The following is a 21769-nucleotide window of genomic DNA, read 5'->3' on the forward strand; positions in this document are numbered from 1 at the left end:
AATGGATCAGCAGCAAAGTAAGAACTCAGAAGTTAAAGGACAGAACCTCACCTCCACACTGATACAAAAGATAAAACTAAGCAATGGACTCTCACAAAATAAGATGAATAGAATACTACCACACCTATCAATTATCTCAATAAATGTTAATGGCTTGAATTCCCCACTGAAGAGACATAGATTGGCTGACTGGATTAAAAAACACAAGCCATCCATTTGCTGTCTGCAAGAAACACACCTGGCTTCAAAAGACAAATTCAAGCTCCAAGTCAAGGTTCAGAAGACTATTTTTCAGGCAAATGGAATTCAGAAGAAAAGAAGAGTTGCAATCTTATTTTCAGATTCATGTGGGTTTCAAGCAACTGATGTCAAAAAAAACAAAGATGGTCACTTTATATTGGTCAAGGGAAAAATACAACAAGAAGACATTTCAATTCTAAATATTTATGCATCCAATTTAAATGCTCCCAGATTCTTGACACAGACCTTACTCAGTCTGAGCAATATGATATCTGATAATACCATAAGAACAGGGGACTTTCACACTCCTCTTACAGAGCTGAACAGATCCTCTAAACAGAAATTAAAGAAGGATATAAGAGATTTAAAAGAGACCCTAGAACAACTGTGCTTTATAGACGCATATAGAACACTCACCCCAAAGATAAAGAATATACATTCTTCTCATCACCCCATGGACCATTCTCCAAAATTGATCATATCCTGGGACACAGAACAAATATCAACAGAATCAAAAGAATTGAAATTTTACCTTGTATCTTCTCAGACCATAGGGCACTAAAGGTGGAACTCAACTCTAACAAAAATGCTCGACCCCACCCAAAGGCATGGAAATTAAACAATCTTCTGTTGAATAACAGATGGGTGCAGGGAGAAATAAAAGAGGAAATCATTAACTTTCTTGAGCATAACAACAATGAAGACACAAGCTACCAAAACCTGTGGGATACTGCAAAAGTAGTTTAGAGAGGAAAATTCATCGCTTTAGATGCCTACATTTGAAAAACAGAGAGAGAGCGCATCAACAATCTCACAAGAGATCTTATGGAATTGGAAAAAGAAGAACAATCTAAGCCTAAACTCTGTAGAAGAAAAGAAATACCCAAAATCAAATCAGAGATCAGAAATTGAAAACAAGAGAATCATTCAGAAAATTAATGAAACGGAGTTGGTTTTTTGAAAAAATAAATAAAATAGATAAACCATTGGCCAGACTAACAAGGAATGGAAAAGTAAAATCTCTAGTAACCGCAATCAGAAATGATAAAGGGGAAATAACAACTGATCCCATAGAGATACAAGAGATCATCTCTGAATATTACCAGAAACTCTATGCCCAGAAATTTAACAATGTGAAGGAAATGGATCAATATTTGGAATCACACCCTCTCCCTAGACTCAACCAGGAAGAAATAGAGCTCCTGAACAGACCAATTTCAAGCACTGAGATCAAAGAAATAATAAAAAAATCTTCCAACCAAAAAATGCCCTGGTCCAGATGGCTTCACTCCAGAATTCTATCAAACCTTCAAGGAAGAGCTTCCTGTTCTGCAGAAATTATTCCAAAAAATTGAGGAAGAAGGAATCTTCCCCAACACATTCTATGAAGCAAACATCAACCTGATACCAAAACCTGGAAAAGATCGAACCAAAAAGGAGAATTTCAGACCAATCTCACTCATGAATATAGATGCAAAAATTCTCAACAAAATCCTAGCCAATAGATTACAGCTTATCATCAAAATGTCATCCATCATGATCAAGTAGGCTTCATCCCAGGTATGCAAGGCTGGTTTAACATATGCAAGTCCATAAACATTATCCACCATATTAACAGAGGCAAAAATAAAGATCACATGATCCTCTCAATAGATGCAGAAAAAGCATTTGATAAAATCCAGTATCCTTTTCTAATTAGAACACTGAAGAGTATAGGCATAGGTGGCACATTTCTAAAACTGATTGAAGCTATATCTATGACAAACCCACAGCCAGTATTTTACTGAATGGAGTAAAACTGAAAGCTTTTCCTCTTAGAACTGGAACCAGACAAGGTTTCCTATGTCACCTTTACTATTCAACATAGTGCTGGAAGTTCTAGCCAATACAATTAGGCAAGACAAGGAAATAAAGGGAATCCAAATGGGAGCAGAGGAAGTCAAACTCTCCCTCTTTGCTGACGACATGATCTTATACTTAGAGAACCCCAAAGACTCAACTGCAAGACTCCTAGAGGTCGTCAAAAAATACAGTAATGTTTCAAGATATAAAATCAATGTCCACAAGTCAGCAGCCTTTGTATACACCAGTAACAGTCCAGATGAGAAGCTAATTAAGGACACAACTCCCTTCACCATAGTTTCAAAGAAAATGAAATACCTAGGAATATACCTAACGAAGGAGGTGAAGGACCTCTATAAAGAAAACTAGGAAATCCTCAGAAAGGAAATAGCAGAGGATATTAACAAATGGAAGAACATACCATGCTCATGGATGGGAAGAATCAACATTGTTAAAATGTCTATACTTCCCAAAGCATTCTACCTATTCAATGGCATTCCTATCAAAATACCAACATCATACTTTCAAGGTTTGGAAAAAATGATTCTGCATTTTGTATGGAACCAGAAAAAACCCCGTATAGCTAAGGCAGTTCTTAGTAATAAAAATAAAGCTGGGGGCATCAGCATACCAGATTTTAGTCTGTACTACAAAGCCACAGTGGTCAAGACAGCATGGTACTGGCACAAAAACAGAGACATAGACACTTGGAATCGAATTGAAAACCAGGAAATGAAACTAACATCTTACAACCACCTAATCTTTGATAAACCAAACAAGAACATACCTTGGGGGAAAGACTTTCTATTCAATAAATGGTGTTGGGAGAACTGGATGTCTACATATAAAAGACTGAAACTGGACCCACACCTTTCCTCACTCACAAAAATTGATTCAAGATGGATAAAGGACTTAAATTTAAGGCATGAAACAATAAAAATCCTCAAAGAAAGCATAGGAGAAACATGAAAATATAATAAAGATTTATGATTTAGAAGGAGGTAGTTTAGAACAGTTTGAGAGTGGTTAATTCTGTAAGCAGGGAAGTCTAATCAAGAACTGATGAGGACAATGGTGATGGAAGCATTCATGAGCTAGTAAGAGAGCAGGTTATATAAAGGCATAGATACTCGGCCCAATCATATGTCAGATCATATTTTATCATAATCATAATAAAATTAGGTGAGGATAAGAAAGGTAGGTTTGGCTGTTGGACTGTGCCTTGTCACTGAGTTATGAAATACAGGAAGAAAGAAGAACAAATTTTTTTTCTCTCACACCTTCCTGTTCCCGGGGATAGGGACAGATGGGGATCTCAGCTTGGCTCTGAGGCACCAATGGGACATCTGGAGTGAAACTGAACATAGGCTGTTGACTGTTGTGGATTTATTTACTAAGGACCAAAGACCACCTTGTGGGGACACAGGGACAAGAGACTAGTGACCATTCTTCCTCATGAGCACACATTTCTCTGCATCCCTATGTGATGTCTGTGAGTTAGGACAGAGCTCTGTGCTGGGAGAGAGAGATTCATGAGTTGCTGGCATGGAGTTGAGAGCACATGGGAAAACAAGGTCAGGGAGATTGCACAACTGGAGAAGGTGTTTATGGATATTGCTGCAGGAAAGAGAAGTGTGGGTGGGTCTCAAGAAGTTGGAAAAGGAAAATGAGCTGGTCCTTTAAAAAGCTGTTCATCTGTTCTATGTTCACTGGGAAACGTTCTGATCACAAGGACTTCCATAAGTTTATGCATCCTTGAAGTGAATGTCCTGTGATATAAGATTTGGGTGTTCAGGTTCCTGGGACAGATTCTGCTTCTGGGAATGAGGTTTGTGACTTCAGTAAGTTTATTAGTTTCCTCTGGCCATGTACAAGTTACTGCATATTTGATGGCTTAAAACAATAAAAACTTATTCTCTCCTAGTTCTGGAGTCCACAGTCTAAAGTTAGTTTCATTTAGCTAATACCAAATCAAGGTGTTGGCAGGATCATGCAGGCCATATGGGACAATCTACATTTTGCCTTTCCCAGCTCTGGTAGTTGCCAACCTTCCTTAGCTTGTGGCTGCATCACTTCACTCTCTTCTTCCATGGACATACTGCCTTTTCTGTATGTGCAAATGTCTGTGTAAATTCTCCTGTGTAAATGATATTTAGAGCCCACCAGATAATTCAGGATAAGCTTCACATTGTAAGAATTTTAAACATTATCTGTATAGACACTTTCCTTTTCCAAATGAGGTAACATTTATAGGCTTCCAGGATGAAGTTCTGATATGTATATTTGGGGCCCACTACATAGCCCACCATATTAATTTTATAAATTTGACTCTCAGAGATACCCACTTAACCTTGGGCTGACAAGGTCAGGCTTGTGAATTGGAAATGTCTGCAATGGAGTCTGTGGGAAGGCTACCCCGGGAAGCCATGTGGCCTGGTGGCCTTTCTTCCTTGTGAGCTCACATACCTCTCTGTACCACTGAATGGCCCTGCATGTCATTGTCAGTGCGTGGCAATGGACTGTGTTTCTTCCATTCTGAATTTCTGTGGGAGCACCTTCCTTGGAGAACAAATGGTAGATTAGAACAACATATAATTGAATGGAAAGAGATTGGAATATGACAGCCAGAAGTGGCCAGAGACAGAACTAAAAAGGTAGCAAAGAACCTGATTGTGGAAGATTCAAGACCCTAAATACATTCTAGAATCCAAAATAAAAATGTGAGGCAGACCTTACCCAAGACTGTGTTGGCTGTCCTGTCTTGATAAGAAATCTAATAGTGGCTGTCACTTAACTGAATGCCACTTGCCAGACATCGCTATAAACATTTATAGGCCTTCCTTTTTGTTCATTACAGATTTTTTATTAATTATATGATAATATTCTTATTTTACATGTGGAGAAACCGAGGTACTGAGGAGATAAGTAATTTACTCAAGGTCACTTAGCTTACAAGTGGTAGATTTGTGATGTCCACTGAAGGAATTTTATCCCAAAATTGATGCCACCATAGAAAACCTAGTTTTTGTTCCTATGTATGCTTATTTATTTTTTTCTTGCTTTCCTTCTAAGTTACTGCTCTTCAAGGCCCAGAGTCAGGTGCCCTGAGTGCCCACAACCAGGGCAGTTCTGCGTACACAATGATGTATAGTTTGTACCATCTGTGTGGCTAATTGATGCTCTTTTGGTTTTATTTGTCACAAGGCTGTTGTAAGAGAGTGACCTCAGTTTCTAAAAAGAAATCTAGGGCTAATAAAGGAAAGCTTTGCAAACAACAGAGCACCACTCCTGTGGCAGGTAAGGCAGGGAATGGCTTTTACAATGAATTTAGTCAGCTATAGGTGTGTGGCTTCAGGATTGATAGAGGAGGGCATTCTGATGGAGGGAATGCTTTCCTCAGCTATATTTCACATGTGATTTTCAGAACATGAGTGAATGTTGATACTTATAGCTAGAAATAAAGGGAAGAATTGATGCTCTCATTCAAATTTTATCTACATTTAAGTACTTTGTTTAATAAAATTTTCAAAAAATTTTAAATGTATGGAAGCATAGTTCTTCTAAGGTGCTTCTGCAGAGAAGGCTTTAGAAAAGCCAGTAAGCAAGGAAGAAAGAGATGTTAAAAAACTGGATGAATAAGCTATTTGGGCAACTGGAGTTATATTTCAGTTCTCTGAAAGGTATAATGAATCTGCAATAGCAACAAAATGTTCGTAAGTTTATATAATCAAATAATCAAATAAGCATACATAAGCATAGCACTCATATGATCTTTTAAAAAATTTAATTTTAATTATTATGGGTACTTAATAGTTATATATCTTTATAGGACACATGAGATGTTTTGATACAGCATACAATGTGGATTAATCCAATCATGGTCTTTGGGGTGTCTAGCACCTCAGGCTTTAGCATCTCTTCAATGTTAGGAACTTTTCAACTCTGCTTTTAGTTATTTTAAAGAGTACCATTTGTTTTGCAATTGAAGTTATAGGAAAATGTGAGAGAATATGGTCTCTGAATGACTTGAAAAATAATTAAAGCAATTGTCCTAATATGCTTAATGAGCTACAAGATAAGAGAGATGGGACAGGCATGGTGGCTCATGGCTATAACCCCAGTACTCTGGGAGGTCAGTCCTCTACTCATCTTACTCCAAATACTAAGAATCCCAGTTTATATGTGTTTTGTAAAACAGATAATGAAAAAGATCATCCCTTTTATGTATTCTGCCTTTTTTTTATTGTTGGGGATTCATTGGGGGTACAAGAAAACAGGTTACACTGATTGCAATTGTTAGGTCTTATACTTGTGTCTTGCCCCCAGTAGGTGTGTCACACACGGAGACCCCCACCCCCTCCCTCCTTCCCTCTCTCTGTACTTCCTTCTCCCATCCCCCTCCCTCCTTCTCTCTCTCTGCTCTCACCTTCCCCCACCCCCAACCATGTACTAGGTCATTAATTGTCCTCATATCAAAATTGAGTACATAGGGTTCATGCTTCTCCATTCTTGTGATGCTTTACTAAGAATAATGTCTTCCACTTCCATCCAGGTTAATATAAAGGATGTAAAGTCTCCATCTTTTTAAATGGCTGAATAGTATTCCATGGCATACATATGCCACAGTTTGTTAATCCATTCCTGGGTTTGGGGGGAAATAAGGCTCTTTCCACATTTTGGCTATTGTAAATTGAGTTGCGATAAACAATCTAGTGCAGGTGTCCTTATGATAAAAGGATTTTTTTTTTCCTTCTGGGTAGATATGCAGTATTGGGATTGCAGGATCAAATGGGAGGTCTAGCTTGAGTTCTTTGAGGGTTCTCTCTCTACTTCCTTCCAAAAAGGTTGTTTCAAGGAATCCCTGTTCAATAAGTGGTTCTGGGAGAACTGGATATCCACATGTAGAAGACTGAAACTGGACCTGCACCTTTCTCCACTCACAAATATTGATTCTAAATGGATAAAAGACCTTAATCTGAGGCATGAAACAATTAAAATCCTCAAAGAAAGTGTGGGGAAACACTGGAAGCTATCAGCCTGGGAAAGGACTTTACGAGGAAGACTTCCCATCCGGGGCAATTACAACAACAAAAATAAACAAATGGGACTTAATTAAACTGAAAAGCTTTTGTATAGCTAAGGAGACAACAACCAAAGCAAATAGACAACCTACAAATGAGAAAGGATATTTGCATATTTTGAATCAGACAAAAGCTTGATAACTAGGATCTATAGAGATTGCAAACTCATCAGCATGAAAAAAGCCAACAATCCCTTATCTCATTGGGCAAGGGAGATGAATAGAACTTTCTCTAAAGAAGATAGATGAATGGCTAGTAAATGTGTAGAAAAATGCTCATTATCCCTAATTATTAAAGAAATGCGTGGGGAGGAGACAAGATGGCTGACTGAAGCCAGCTTTCCACAGAGGCTCCCATCCAGAAGGAGAGTTAAAGGACAAAAACTCAGCAAGTAACCTGGTGGATTTGAGCTGCACTAAGAGAGAAGGTTGTAGAATGCATGGCAACCGCGCTGAGGCGAGCTGTGACCACAAGGATACATACAAAAGGTACAAAATCCATCACCAAGTGGACGGGAGTCCCTTCCCCCATGAGAACGGCACAGAGTGCCCCACAAACAACCGGGCAGAGTTCAAAGGTCCTATCACTACACTCCATGGGAAAGACCCTCTAAAAACTGGACCTACCTCACCTACTAGGGTGCCACAGCATCCTCCTGCAAGACATAAAACTGTATAAACTGTATATAGTCCCTACCTGGAATTCTGAGCTCCCAGAACTCCCCTTCGCTCACACTGGGGTCTGGAGGCCAGTCCCAGTTGGTCAGCAGAGAGGGGACTACACCAGAGTGGCAATTCCCTGAGGCACACTGCGACAGCCATCATTTTGTAACAATACGGCCAGGCATAAAACTGTGTAAAGCTGTGTGTGTTCTCCGACTGCAACCCCAGGCTCCCAACGCTCCCCGCACTCCCCTCTGCTCTCGCTCCAAGGTCTGGAGGCCTGTCCCCCAGGGGTCCAGATTCTTGGGCGATTGCTCGAGGCGTGTAGACAGTGCTTGGCTGTAGCCGGTCAATGCAGACTCTGGGGTACGGGAGTGGAGAAAGGACAATTGGCCAGAAGAGAGCTACACTGGAGCAGTGGTTGCCTGAGCCATAAAGCAGCAGCCCTCTTTTGCTAGCAATACGGCTCACTACTGAATATTCTGAAGCCACACCCCCTGTCTCCCTGGGCAACCAGGGATTCTGAGTTTGCCTGAGGCAACTCCAACTTGCAAAATAGGGAAACTGCCAGGGTGGGGCTGACCCAGTGGTCCGCTACTAAACCTAAGACACACCCAGCCCTTAGGGGATCGTCAGCCTATAGACAATACAAGAGCAAAGACAAGCTGATTTGGAACTCAATTCAGCTTCTCTTCTGCAGGGGAAACACAGAGTTGTTCTGTTCTGTTCTGTAAGTAACTTTAATCAGGGGCGAGATTTGACCTGAGTGAAAACCTATCAACCTTCATCAAGTGCCCGAGGTTGTCAGGCCTCACCTCCTCCGGCTGGAGAGAGGCAGAGTGCAGCAGCCTGGCAGACTTCCTTGTGATTCAGGCAGGTGCAAACTCCTGGAGTACCAATTCACTACAGGCAACTGGGTCAGCCAACTTCAGGGCTATCAGTGACTGGGTGTGCAGTGGTGCAAGGTGGGGAAGGCAGCAGCAACCTTCTCAGACTGATTTATTGGCTGGGTGGCTCCTCCTGACTCCACGCAGCACTGGAGCAAGCCACACCAGAGTAGTCACCAGACCCCTGTGATCCAGTTCCCACAGACATCTTAAACTCTCTCACTTGAGTCAGGTGCAGACTGAGACAATTGATTTGGACCTTTTTGAACTGAACCAATCACCTGAGGACAAATCAGGTGGTGCCCTGGGTGCACGGTGGTAGGAAGGTTTGATTTTTCTTTTCCAATGGTTTGCCGGTAGGGTGTGGGGTGACATAATTGCTGATATTTCTCCACAGCTGAGACTTCACTCCAAAGTATGTTTCACTAGGATAGAACAGAAACCAGCTGAAAATAAGACAGAACCACTTAGCCCCACCACACCAGACAGGGTCCGAGTTTCTCAGGCCACAACACTGTACAGGCCCTTGACAAAGTTCCAGGGGGAAAAAAATCAAAGGGAGTAAAACAACCATGGGTCAGAATCAGCGGAAAAACTCTGGTAACATGAATAACCAGAATAGATCAATCTCCCCAAGGAAAGATATGGCAGATGTAATTGAAGATCCCATTCATGAACAACTGGCTGAGATGTCAGAAATCGAATTCAGAATTTGGATTGCAGACAAGTGGAATTAGGAATTTGAGGAGAAATTCAGAAGTTGTCTCAAGAATTTAACAAATTTAAAGACACAACCACCAAAGACTTGGACACACTGAAGCAAGAATTTACAGCCCTCAAAGATATGAAAAATACAGTAGAATCCCTCAGCAACAGAATGGAGCAAGCAGAAGAAAGGATTTTTGACATCGAAGATAAAGCCTTTGAACACTCCCAAACTCTCAAAGAGGAAGAGAAATGGAGAGCAAAAATGGATCATTCTCTCAGAGAGCTCTGGGATAATTCAAAGAAGGTAAATATCTGAATCATTGGAGTTACAGAAACAGATAACGTGGCCTCGCTGGGCACAGAGGCCCTTCTGCATGAAATTATGAAAGAGAATTTTCCAGACATGCCTAGAGATTCTGAAATTCAGATAATGGACAGCTTCAGAACCCCAGCACGACTCAACCCCAATGAGACATCCCCCAGCATATCATAATTAACTTCACTAAAGTTAATAGGAAGGAGAAAATTCTCAAAGCAGCCAGGAGAAAGGAAACCATTACCTTCAAAGGGAAGAATATTAGAATGACTGCAGATCTCTCTGCTGAAACTTTTCAAGGCAGAAGAGGGTGGTCACCGACTTTTAATCTTCTAAAGCAAAATAACTTTCAACCCTGGAACTTGTATCCAGCTAAACTGAGTTTCATTTATGATGGAGAAATTAAATACTTTAATGACATTCATATGTTGAAGAAATTTGCCATAACCAAACCAGTTCTTCAGGATATTCTCAGACCTATCCTCTATAATGACCAACCCAATCTTATACCACAAAAGTAAACTCACTCAGAAACTTCGGATCAAACTCCAATTTCCACACTGGCGAAAGGATTAAAAATGCCCAATGGACTTTTGAAAAACTTGATATCCAAAACTTCAGCAGACTTATCAATATTCTCCATTAATGTGAATGGCTTAAACTGTCCTCTAAAGAGGCACAGGTTAGCTGATTGGATACAAAACTCAGGCCAGATATTTGTTGCATACAAGAGTCACATCTTAACTTAAAAGATAAATATAGACTCAGGCTGAAGGGATGGTCATCCAAATTTCAGGCAAATGGTAATCATAAAAAAAGCAGGTGTTGCAATTTTATTTGCAGATAAAATAGGCTTTAAACTAAAAAAAGTAAGGAAGGACAAGTATGGTCACTTCATATTTGTTAAGGGTAATACTCAATATGATGAGATCTCAATCATTAATATCTATGCACCCAACCAGAATGCACCTCAATTTATAAGAGAAACTCTAACAGACGAGACATGAGCGATAACATGACAGGAGCAACTTGATTTGTCAATAACAGACATGAGCAACTTGATTTCCTCCAGCTCCAGAACAGTTGGAGATTTCAACACTCCTTTGGCAGTGTTGGATCGATCCTCCAACAAGAAGCTGAGCAAAGAAATCTTAGATTTAAACCTAACCATCCAACATTTGGATTTAGCAGACATCTACAGAACATTTCATCCCAACAAAACTGAATACACATACTTCTCATCAGCCCATGGAACTTACTCCAAAATCGATCACATCTTATGTCACAAGTCTAACCTCAGTAAATTTAAAGGAATAGAAATTATTCCATGCATCTTCTCAGACTACCACGGCATAAAACTTGAGCTGAGTAACAATAGGAATCTGCATACTCATACAAAAACATGGAAGTTAAATAACCTTATGCTGAATGATAGCTGGGTCAGAGATGAGATTAAGAAAGAAATCGCCAACTTTTTGGAACAAAACAACAATAAAGACATGAACTATCAGAACTTCTGGGGCATCGGAAAGGCAGTTCTAAGAGGGAAATTTATAGCAATGCAAGCCTTCCTCAAGAGAATGGAAAGAGAGGAACTTAATAAGATAATGGGACATCTCAGGCAACTGGAAAAAGAAGAACATTCCAACCCCAAACCCAGTAGAAGAAAAGAAATAACCAAGTTTAGAGCAGAATTAAATGAAATTGAAAACAAAAGAATAATACAACAGATCAATAAAATCAAAAAGCTAGTTTTTCAAAAAGATCAATAAAATAGATAAACCTTTGGTCAACTTAATCAGGAAAAAAAAGTAAAATCTCTAATCTCATGAATCAGAAACAACAAAGATGAAATAACAACAGACTCCTCAGAAATACAAAAAATCCTTAATGAATATTACAAGAAAATTTATTCTCAGAAATGTGAAAATCTGAAGGATATTGACTGATAATTGGAAGCACGTCACCTTCCAAGACTTAGCCAGAATCAAGTGGAAATGTTGAACAGGCCCATATCCAGTTCGGAAATAGCATCAACCATACAAAACCTCCTTAAAAAGAAAAGTCCAGGACCAGATGGTTTCACGTCTTAATTCTACCAAACCTTTAAAGAGGAATTAGTACCTATATTACTCAACTTCTTCCAAAAGGTAGAAAAAGAAGGAAGACTCCCCAACACGTTCTATGAAGCAAACATCACCCTGACCCCTAAACCAGGAAAAGACCCAACAAGAAAAGAAAATTATAGACCAATATCACTACTGAATATAGATGCAAAAATATTCAACAAGATCCTAACAAACAGAATCCAGCAACACATCAAACAAATTATATTCATGACCAAGTTGGTTTTATCCCAGTGTCTCAAGGCTGGTTCAATATACGTAAATCTATAAATGTAATCAGCACATAAACAAATTAAAAAAAAAAAAGACCATATGATTCTCTCAATCAATGCAGAAAAAGCTATTCATAATATCCAGCATCCCTTCACGATCAGAACACTTAAGAAAATCAGTATAGAAGAGACAATTCTTAAACTGATAGAGACCATCTACAGCAAACCCACAGCCAATATCATATTGAATGGAATTAAATTGGAATCATTTCCACTCAGATCAGGAACCAGACAAGGCTGCCCATTGTCTCCATTGCTTTTTAACATTGTAATGGAAGTTTTAGCCACGACAATTAGGGAAGAAAAGGCGATCAAAGTTATCCATATAGGGTCAGAAGAGATCAAACTTTTGCTCTTCATGGATGATATTATAGTATATCTGGAAAACACTAGGGACTCTACTACAAAACTCTTAGAAGTGATCAAGGAATACATCAGGAACCAGACAAGGCTGCCCATTGTCTCCATTGCTTTTTAACATTGTAATGGAAGTTTTAGCCACTGCAATTAGGGAAGAAAAGGTGATCAAAGTTATCCATATTGGGTCAGAAGAGATCAAACTTTTGCTCTTCGCGGATGATATGATAGTATATCTGGAAAACATTAGGGACTCTACTACAAAACTCTTAGAAGTGATCAAGGAATACAGCAGCGTCTCAGGTTACAAAATCAACATTCATAAATCGGTAGCCTTTTTATACACCAACAGTCAAGTTGACAGAACAGTTAAGGACTCTATCCCATTCACAGTAGTGCCAAAGAAGATGAAATATTTGGGAATGTATCTAACAAAGGATGTGAAAGATCTCTATAAAGAGAACTATGAAACTCTAAGAATAGAAATAGCTGAAAATGTTAACAAATGGAAAAACATACCATGCTCATGGCTGGGAAGAATCAACATTGTTAAAATGTCTATACTACCCAAAGCAATATATAATTTCAATGCAATCCCTATTAAAGCTCCACTGTCATACTTTAAAGATCTTGAAAAAACAATACTTCATTTTTTATGGAATCAGAAAAAACCTTGAATAGCAAAGATATTACTCAGAAATAAAAACAAAGCAGGAGGAATTACTCTACCAGACCTCAGACTATACTCCAAATTGATAGTGATCAAAACAGCATGGTATTGGCACAAAAACAGAGAAGTAGATGTCTGGAACAGAATAGAGAACCAAGAGATGAATCCAGTTACTTACCATTATTTAATCTTTGACAAGCCAATTAAAAACATTCAGTGGGGACAAGATTCCCTTTTTAACAAATGGTGCTGGGGGAACTGGCTGGCAACCTGTAGAAGACTGAAACAGGACCCATATCTTTCACCATTAACTAAGATAGACTCTCGCTGTATCAAAAATTTAAACTTAAGACATGAAACTATAGAAATACTAGTGGAGAGTTCAAGGAAAACCCTTGAAGAAATCTGTCTGGGCGAGTATTTTATGAGGAGGACCCCCCGGGCAATTGAAGCAGCTTCAAAAATACACTACTGGAACTTGATCAAACTAAAAAGCTTCTGCACAGCCAAGAACACAGTAAGTAAAGCAGGGAAACGGCCCTCAGAATGGGACAGGATATTTGCAGGTTATGTCTCCGACAAAGTTTTAATAATCAGAATCCACAGAGAACTCAAACACATTAGCAAGAATAGAACAAAGGATCCCATCGCAGGCTGGGCAAGGGATTTGAAGAGAAACTCTCTGAAGAAGACAGGCATGCGGCCTTCAGACATATGAAAAAATGCTCATCATCTTTAATTATCAGAGAAATGCATATCAAAACTACTTTGAGATACCATCTAACTCCAGTGAGACTAGCCTATATCACAAAATCCCAAGACCAGAGATGTTGGCGCGGATGTGGAGAAAAGGGAACACTTTTGCACTGATGGTGGGAATGCAAATTAGTACATTCCTTTTGGAAAGAAATATGGAGAACACTTAGAGATCTAAAAATTGATCTGCCATTCAATCCTGTAATCCCTCTACTGGGCATATACCCAGAAGACCAAAAAGCACATCATAACAAAGATATTTGTACCAGAATGTTTATTGCAGCTCAATTCATAATTGCTAAGTCATGGAAGAAGTCCAAGTACCCATTGATCTCTATGGGATCAGCTGTTAATTCCCCTTTATCATTTCTGATTGCGGTTACTAGGGATTTTACTTTTCTATTCCTTGTTAGTCTGGCCAATGGTTTATCTATTTTATTTATTTTTTCAAAAAACCAACTCTGTTTCATTAATTTTCTGAATGATTCTCTTGTTTTCAATTTCATTGATCTCTGATTTGATTTTGGGTATTTCTTTTCTTCTACTGAGTTTAGGCTTAGATTGTTCTTCTTTTTCCATTTCCATAAGATCTCTTGTGAGATTGTTGATGCTCTCTCTCTCTGTTTTTTGAATGTAGGCATCTAAAGTGATGAATTTTCCTCTCTAAACTGCTTTTGCAGTATCCCACAGGTTTTGGTAGCTTATGTCTTCATTGTTGTTATGCTCAAGGAAGTTAATGATTTCCTGTTTTATTTCTTCCTGCACCCATCTGTTATTCAACAGAAGATTGTTTAATTACCATGACATTGGGTGGGGTCGAGCATTTTTGTTAGAGTTGAGTTCCAGCTTTAGTGCCTTATGGTCTGAGAAGATACAAGGCAAAAATTTCAATTCTTTTGATTCTGTTATATTTGTTTTGTGTCCCCGGATATGATCAATTTTGGAGAATGTTCCATGGGGTGATGAGAAGAATGCATGTTCTTTATCTTTTGGGTGGAGTGTTCTATATGCGTCTATCAAGCACAGTTGTTCTAGGGTCTCATTGAAATCTCTTATATCTTCGTTTAATTTCTGTTTAGAGGATCTGTCCAGCTCTGTAAGAGGAGTGTGAAAGTCCCCTGTTCTTATGGTATTATCAGATATCATATTGCTCAGACTGAGTAAGGTCTGGTTCAAGAATCTGGGAGATTTAAATTAGGTGCATAAATATTTAGAATTGAAATGTCTTCTTGTTGTATTTTTCCCTTGACCAATATAAAGTGACCATCCTTGTCTTTTTTGACTTTAGTTGCTTTAAATCCACATGAATCTGAAAATAAGATTGCAACTCCTCTTTTCTTCTGAATTCCATTTGCCTGAAAAATTGTCTTCAGACCCTTGACTCGGAGCTTTAATTTGTCTTTTGAAGCCAGGTGTGTTTCTTGCAGACAGCAAATGGATGGCTTGTGTTTTTTAATCCAGTCAGCCAATCTATGTCTCTTCAGTGGGGAATTCAAGCCATTAACATTTATTGAGATAATTGATAGGTGTGGTAGTATTCTATTCATCTTATTTTGTGAGAGTCCATTGCTTAGTTTTATCTTTTGCACAGTGTGGAGGTTAGGTTCTGTCCTTTAATTTCTGAGTTCTTACTTTGCTGCTGATCCATTGTGGTGGTCAGTGTGCAGAACAGGTTGAAGTATTTCCTGTAGAGCTGGTCTTGTTGTGGCGAATTTCCTCAATGTTTGTATATCCGTAAATGATTTGACTTCTCCGTCAATTTTTAAGCTTAGCTTAGCAGGGTATAGAATTCTGGGCTGTAAATTTTTCTGTTTAAGTAGATTAAAGTAGATGACCATTGTCCTCTTGCTTGGAAAATTTCATTAGAGAAGTCTGCGGTCACTCTGATGGATTTGCCCCTGTAGGTCTAATGGCGCTTACTCCTGACAGCTTGCAGAATCTTTTCTTTTGTCTTGACTTTGGACAGGTTCATCACAATGTGTCTTTGAGAAGCTCGGTTAGAATTGAGGCGACCTGGGGTCTGACATCCCTCTGAAAGCAGTGTGTCAGAATCTTTGGTGATATTTGGGAAATTTTCTTTTATAATATTCTCTAGTATGGCTTCCATACTGATGGAAAATTTCCTTGGGCTAATTATAGTAACCCGGAATTCTTCACTCAAAATTATACCATACCGAAAACACTTTCTAATAATTATCTTCCTATATTGGAACTTGCCAATAGAATTTAAAATGTAAGAGAAGGATATTCAAAATCACAAAAGAGTTTTTTTTTGGTGAAACCAAACAAAGTAGCAAATGAAGGCATATTTTGATGCTCACACTGAGTAAGTGGATTGATAAGTGTCCTGAATGTACTTTCTAGTTTGTGTTTGGATTCATTTAAATATAGTTCAAAGAGAAGAGTTAAGGATTTGAACCACTATGTCTAAATTAATAATAGCACAATTAACTGTATCTTTATAAAATAGGTAAGGGCAGAATTGCCCAGGTAGAAGTAAAGACAGTGGGTCCTTGCCTCCTCCTCTTCCCTGAAAGCAGTTTTGTGAGACGTATCCAGGGAGCCCCTATCCTGAGCAAAGATGGAAAACAGCAGCACCCAAGCAACACCGCAGTAACAGGTTATAGGCAGACAACTTTCAAGCCAACAATCTCTCCAAAGACAATCAAGGAATTGATTTTAATATCATTAAGAAGTTTCTGACTTTTTTCTTACCTAGGAAACATAAAACTTAAAACTTTATCCAACTTGTCTACTTCTATTAAGCCCCAAGATTCTACAGGCCTTTATAACTAAGTTGTCAGCATATAACCATTCTTCAAACTACATCACTATAAAAAGAGAAAGTCATAAGAAAAGGGGAAGAGGTACCTGAATATTGTTGAATTAGAGAAAACAATTGGAACATATTTCAAGTGAGGGAGAATGGGGAGAGAATGTCTGGGAGAAGGAGGAAATCTAGATCCTGGTAATCCTTGAATGCTGGGTTAGGACATGGAGAATTTACACAGCTATTCTGCATGTCCAGACTTTTTCTGATACTTGTTATCTGGTTATTGGAATAATATTAATTAAATATTTGTTTGACTAATTTTGTGTTTGTACTCTTTGAATTTAGGACATATAGCTGAGCCAAGCCTGTATTTTAAAGAATGCCATATTCAGCAATCCGTAAGTCCACCATCTTGGATAATCATGGACAGCAATCCCTCAGCGGTAGCACAAGCAAAGCATCCGCTCCTGGTTGAGCCAGCCTGAAAACACTCTGGAAGGTGCATCTCATTCACATGCTGAGTTGTCTCACGTCATCTGTTCTGCCCCCTTCCTTCTGGCCAGACTTTGTGCATCTGCCTGCTCCTGCGTCTGCCCAGGCCCAGATTCTGAGGGCCAGCTGGTGACTCTGTCCTTCATCATTTCAGCTTCTGAACAGCATGGTGATTCCTACTTGGGAACCACCCAATTCCAACCCTTTCGTTTGGCAAGCCCTGCAGCCCTGCCCCTGCCAAGTGAGCATCTCAGACAGCTGGTGCGGGATGCAGCTTGGATTTGATGTCCTAAATAAGATTTTTATTTAGCCAAAGATCACTGATAACTGGGATATAGGAGGACAAGAGAATTCATGTGCACATGACTAAAAGCCAGTTTTCAGGGCTTCAAAATAAGAACAAAAGAACTCCAAATCAAGGAAGAGAGAGAGAGAGAATGAATATGAATATCAGGGCTCAAGCCAAAGTGGAATTCCCGATATCTTAGCACTGTGTAGTTTCTAATATTTTGGCATATTGAGAAGTCCAGAAAACACACAAAGCTTGAGTTACTGGCAAGTTTACTACTGTGAAGGTGCATAAGTCATTGAGGACCTTTCTTACCTGCTTATATGCTAAGTGCTGACCTTCTCCTCTCTGCACGCTTTCCCTGGGCTGACTCTACACATCTGCTCCTTTCCTGGCTAGGCAGTGCACTGCCTTCCCTCATCCTCCCCACAGGGGGAGGAATAGCCTGGAGATTATTGCTGGCCCAGGGGAAGCAGCTGGGGAATTTCTGTGGCTGCTTAACAGATGGCTGAAGCCAGCTTATAGTTTAAATCCCATTAAAAGCATCAGGCACCCCCCCACTTGGGGAAGTGTTACAACTAACTTCCAGTATTTTATGTTTTCAAGTTGGTGGCCATGAAAGCTATATGGCTTGCCCCACAGGAATGGGCTGGTGCCAGCCTATTCTGCATATGTGCTATGGAGCCAGACTTCTTGCTGTAATCATTATTGCTACGCAAGCAATTACCAGAAATTAGGAGTGAAGTTATTTATGGAGTTCAGACAACTATTGGCCATATATGTGCTGATACCAGAAATAGAAGGAAAAAGGAAAACCACCATCCAAAAATATCCACCCCAGCCTCTTGAAAATAGCTTTCTTTCTTTCAGTCATGTTTTTCTGCTAAAGCACAAACAACCTTTCCCACAACACATTCAGCATAAAATCATTTATTACATTCTTTCCTGAGGGTCAAATAATGGAGAGAAGCTCCCTCAATTTGTAGGTCAAGTTCTGAGAATGGTTTCCATTTTTAGCACACTTTACCAATTATAAAACTTTTTGCATACATTACCTCCTTTGCTCCTCAGCACAATTATTTTTGACATGTGGGCAGGAATTATTATTTATATTTTATAGAAGAAGTGCCTGAGTTGAAAGATGTTAAGTAATGTAGTCCAAGTCATAGTGAATAAAGAGCACAAGTCTGGGTCCTCTGACCCTAGAGGGTTCTGTCTATTTAGCTCAGTAGAAAACTTGTGTTAGGACAATAAGGGAGTCCAGAGTAAATATAAATGTGTGTATATATATACATAAAAACATGTGTGTGTGTGTGTGTGTGTGTATGAGGCCAAGTCAGGATGTTGGTAAGAGTCCTTTAGGTCACCAGGAGCCAATTAGGGGACAGTGTGGCCAAAACAAAGAACCAGAGGACCTAGACCCCAAACATCACAGGCACACCATCAGCGTTTGGCCATATATCACCAACTAAGACAGTTTGGGTTTTGTTTGTGTGTTTGTTTTGGGCTGACATGGGAAAGATGACCATTCTGTCAGGACACCTGCTGTGAGTTTCTTCAAAATGCAAAATCTAATGCTTGATGACAGGCATTCCCAGGACAAAGATTTTCTATTTGGTTTTGTGATAGCTGCTTTCTTGGCAACATTACATTATATCAGTAAGACAATACAACTAACTAGAATTTTCATCAAATGTATCCTTCTATTTATACAGACTATTGGCCAGATATAAAATCCCAGGTCCTTTCTGAAAAACTAAGCTAACATGGTTTATTGTTTCTAAACTGGACATGGAAGACAATACTGATGCATTTATTTGATGCATAGTGCACACGTAAAGCAGTAGGAAGGAATCAGCACCCGCAAATACAGGTGAGTATGTGTGTTTAGTTTCTTTGAAGTATCCTGGTTCCCCTTACTGGTGGAAAGTACAAAACTATCATTTATGAGTTCCTTGTCTCTTGGGATGGATGGAGTGGTGTGCTTAGGTTTTATATGTCCAAAGTATTGGGGAGCCTCTCTGGCCAGTCCACTCTGGGATGCCCTCTGCCTGACCCGCATGGGCTCTTCCTGTCTATAGACACTGTGGTTTCTGTGTCTTATGTGGGCTTCAGGAATCTCTGGCAAAGCTGCACCCTAAGTGGACCATGGCACTCTGGTTTTTAGGGTTTTGCCATTTCCCAGAGGAGTTTTCAGATGGTAGGAAACTCTTCGCAGGAACCCACCGAGCTCTGTTACTTTCCAAGCCCCCAAAACCTTTCCTTCCAGCCTTGCCGTTTTTCCCTTTGGGGAGTCACAATTCCTGAGGCAAAAAAGTGAAATGACTGGGGAGGGAAATTTATAGGAAGGAAAATCATGCTTTAATAGTGCAATAAATCATCTTGCCACAGTGATATCATGTCTGCAAATTGGGATTTGCCCTCTTTACTTAGAGAATTTTAAAAAATCCCACAGAAGGAAATCAAGAGTAAATTTTTTTTATTTCTGTATAAATAACACAACACATAGATATACCAGTGTGTGCATATATATATATATATATGTGTGTGTGTGTGTGACATATATACATATTATATATATACACACAGATACATATAGCTCTGTGTGTGTGTCTACATTATAGAGTCATAGATCTCTACAAAAGTATCAGAATTTGTTTTGTCTTTGTATTTTTTATTTTCTTTTTCAAAATATTAATCCTTTATTTAATTCATTTTATTTTTTTATTTATACTTGAAAAATGAAGATTATATATTTGTTGTGTACAATACAGTTTTTGTGAAATCTAATACTTCCAAAATCTAATACTTGGTGACAGGCACTCCCAGAACAAAGATTTTCTAATTTGCTTTGAAAACAGTGTTTGGAAATATGTATACACTGTAGAAGGGCTAAGACAGGCTACTTAACATATGCATTGCCTCATGTACTTACCATTTTTGTGGTGAGAACAAAAATATGTTTTTCAAGTATAAAATACATTGTTATTAACTATAGTCACCATGTTATACAAGAGATCTCTTGAACTTATTCCTCCTATCCAGGTGAAATTTTTATCTTTTGACCAACATCTTCCCAATGTCTTCACCTAGCCACTGGTGACATCCATGCTACTCTCTACTTCTGTGAGTTCAATGCCTTTCCATTACACAGATAAATGAGAACATGGAGTATTTGTCTTTCTTTGCATGACTTAACATTATGTTCTCTGGGTTCATCCCTGCTGCTGCAGATGACCTTGTCTTTGGAATATAATTCCGAGTTACATTATTTGTACAATAAAGCATTAATCAATTTGAGAATATCATTCATTCTGCCTGTCACCTCAGCTTCCCTTCATTCGCTCCATTTTGGAATATAATTCTGAATTCTATTATTTGTACAATAAAGAATTAATCAATTTGAGAACTTTGTGGATTCATTCTATCTATCTCCACAGCTTCCTTCATCCACTTCATTTTTCTTTTACATTTTGACTGGTGATAAGTTTTGTTTTATGTATGCATACATGCATTTATTTATTTAAAAATTATTGCCCAGAGTTGATCCAAGCCAATTTGGGCAGCTTGTTGAGGCTTCATAGCTGCCGCCACAATGGCTGGTCAGCCACGGGGCATCCCGCAGTAGCTGCAGGTAGAGAAGCAGGCAGCTGAGATGTCTGAGGCTGAAGCAGGTCAAAGCAGCAGCTCAGGCTGAAATTGAACAGTACTGCCTGCAGAGGGAGAAGGAGTTCAAGGCCAAGGAAACTGCAGCACTGGGATCTCAAGGCAGTTGCAGTGAAATGGAGGAGAACCAGAAGATGACCACCCTCCAGACGTACTTCCATCAGAACAGAGATGAAGTCTCGGATAACCTCTTGGCTTATGTCTGTAACATCCAGCTAGAAATTCATGAAGGGCTAGGAGAAGAAGAAAGGAGTGCCTGTTCCATGAATTGGCATTTTAGATGCCCTCGTAGAATATGAAGCTTTCGCAAAGCTTTCTTTGCATGACTTGATATTATGTTCTCTGGGTTCATCCCTGTTGCTGCAGATGACCTTGTCTTTGGAATACACTTTTGTATATTTAATGACTTTTTAATTAATGACTTTTGTAAGTCATATACTTACAAAATACATTCAATTATTTCTTTATATTATACAGTAGATCCCTTCACTTTTGGAGAGCAAATCTAGCTTCTTTGTACAGATTTAGAACTCTCTAAAGATTTCATTTTTTTGCTTCATATTTCTTAGAAATTTAATATGTATACATTATGTTTTCTATGCCTTTTAGCTCAATTACTTACCATATATATC

General features: G+C 39.0%; 1 pseudogene; it reads left to right on the top strand.

Moving 5' to 3' along the window:
• The first annotated feature begins 21066 nt into the window (after positions 1 to 21066).
• LOC128566460 (V-type proton ATPase subunit G 1-like) lies at positions 21067 to 21436 on the top strand (annotated as a pseudogene).
• Positions 21437 to 21769: the final 333 nt, after the last annotated feature.

The sequence above is a fragment of the Nycticebus coucang genome, chromosome 15 (assembly GCF_027406575.1).
Source record: "Nycticebus coucang isolate mNycCou1 chromosome 15, mNycCou1.pri, whole genome shotgun sequence".
NCBI classification, from domain to species: domain Eukaryota; kingdom Metazoa; phylum Chordata; class Mammalia; order Primates; family Lorisidae; genus Nycticebus; species Nycticebus coucang.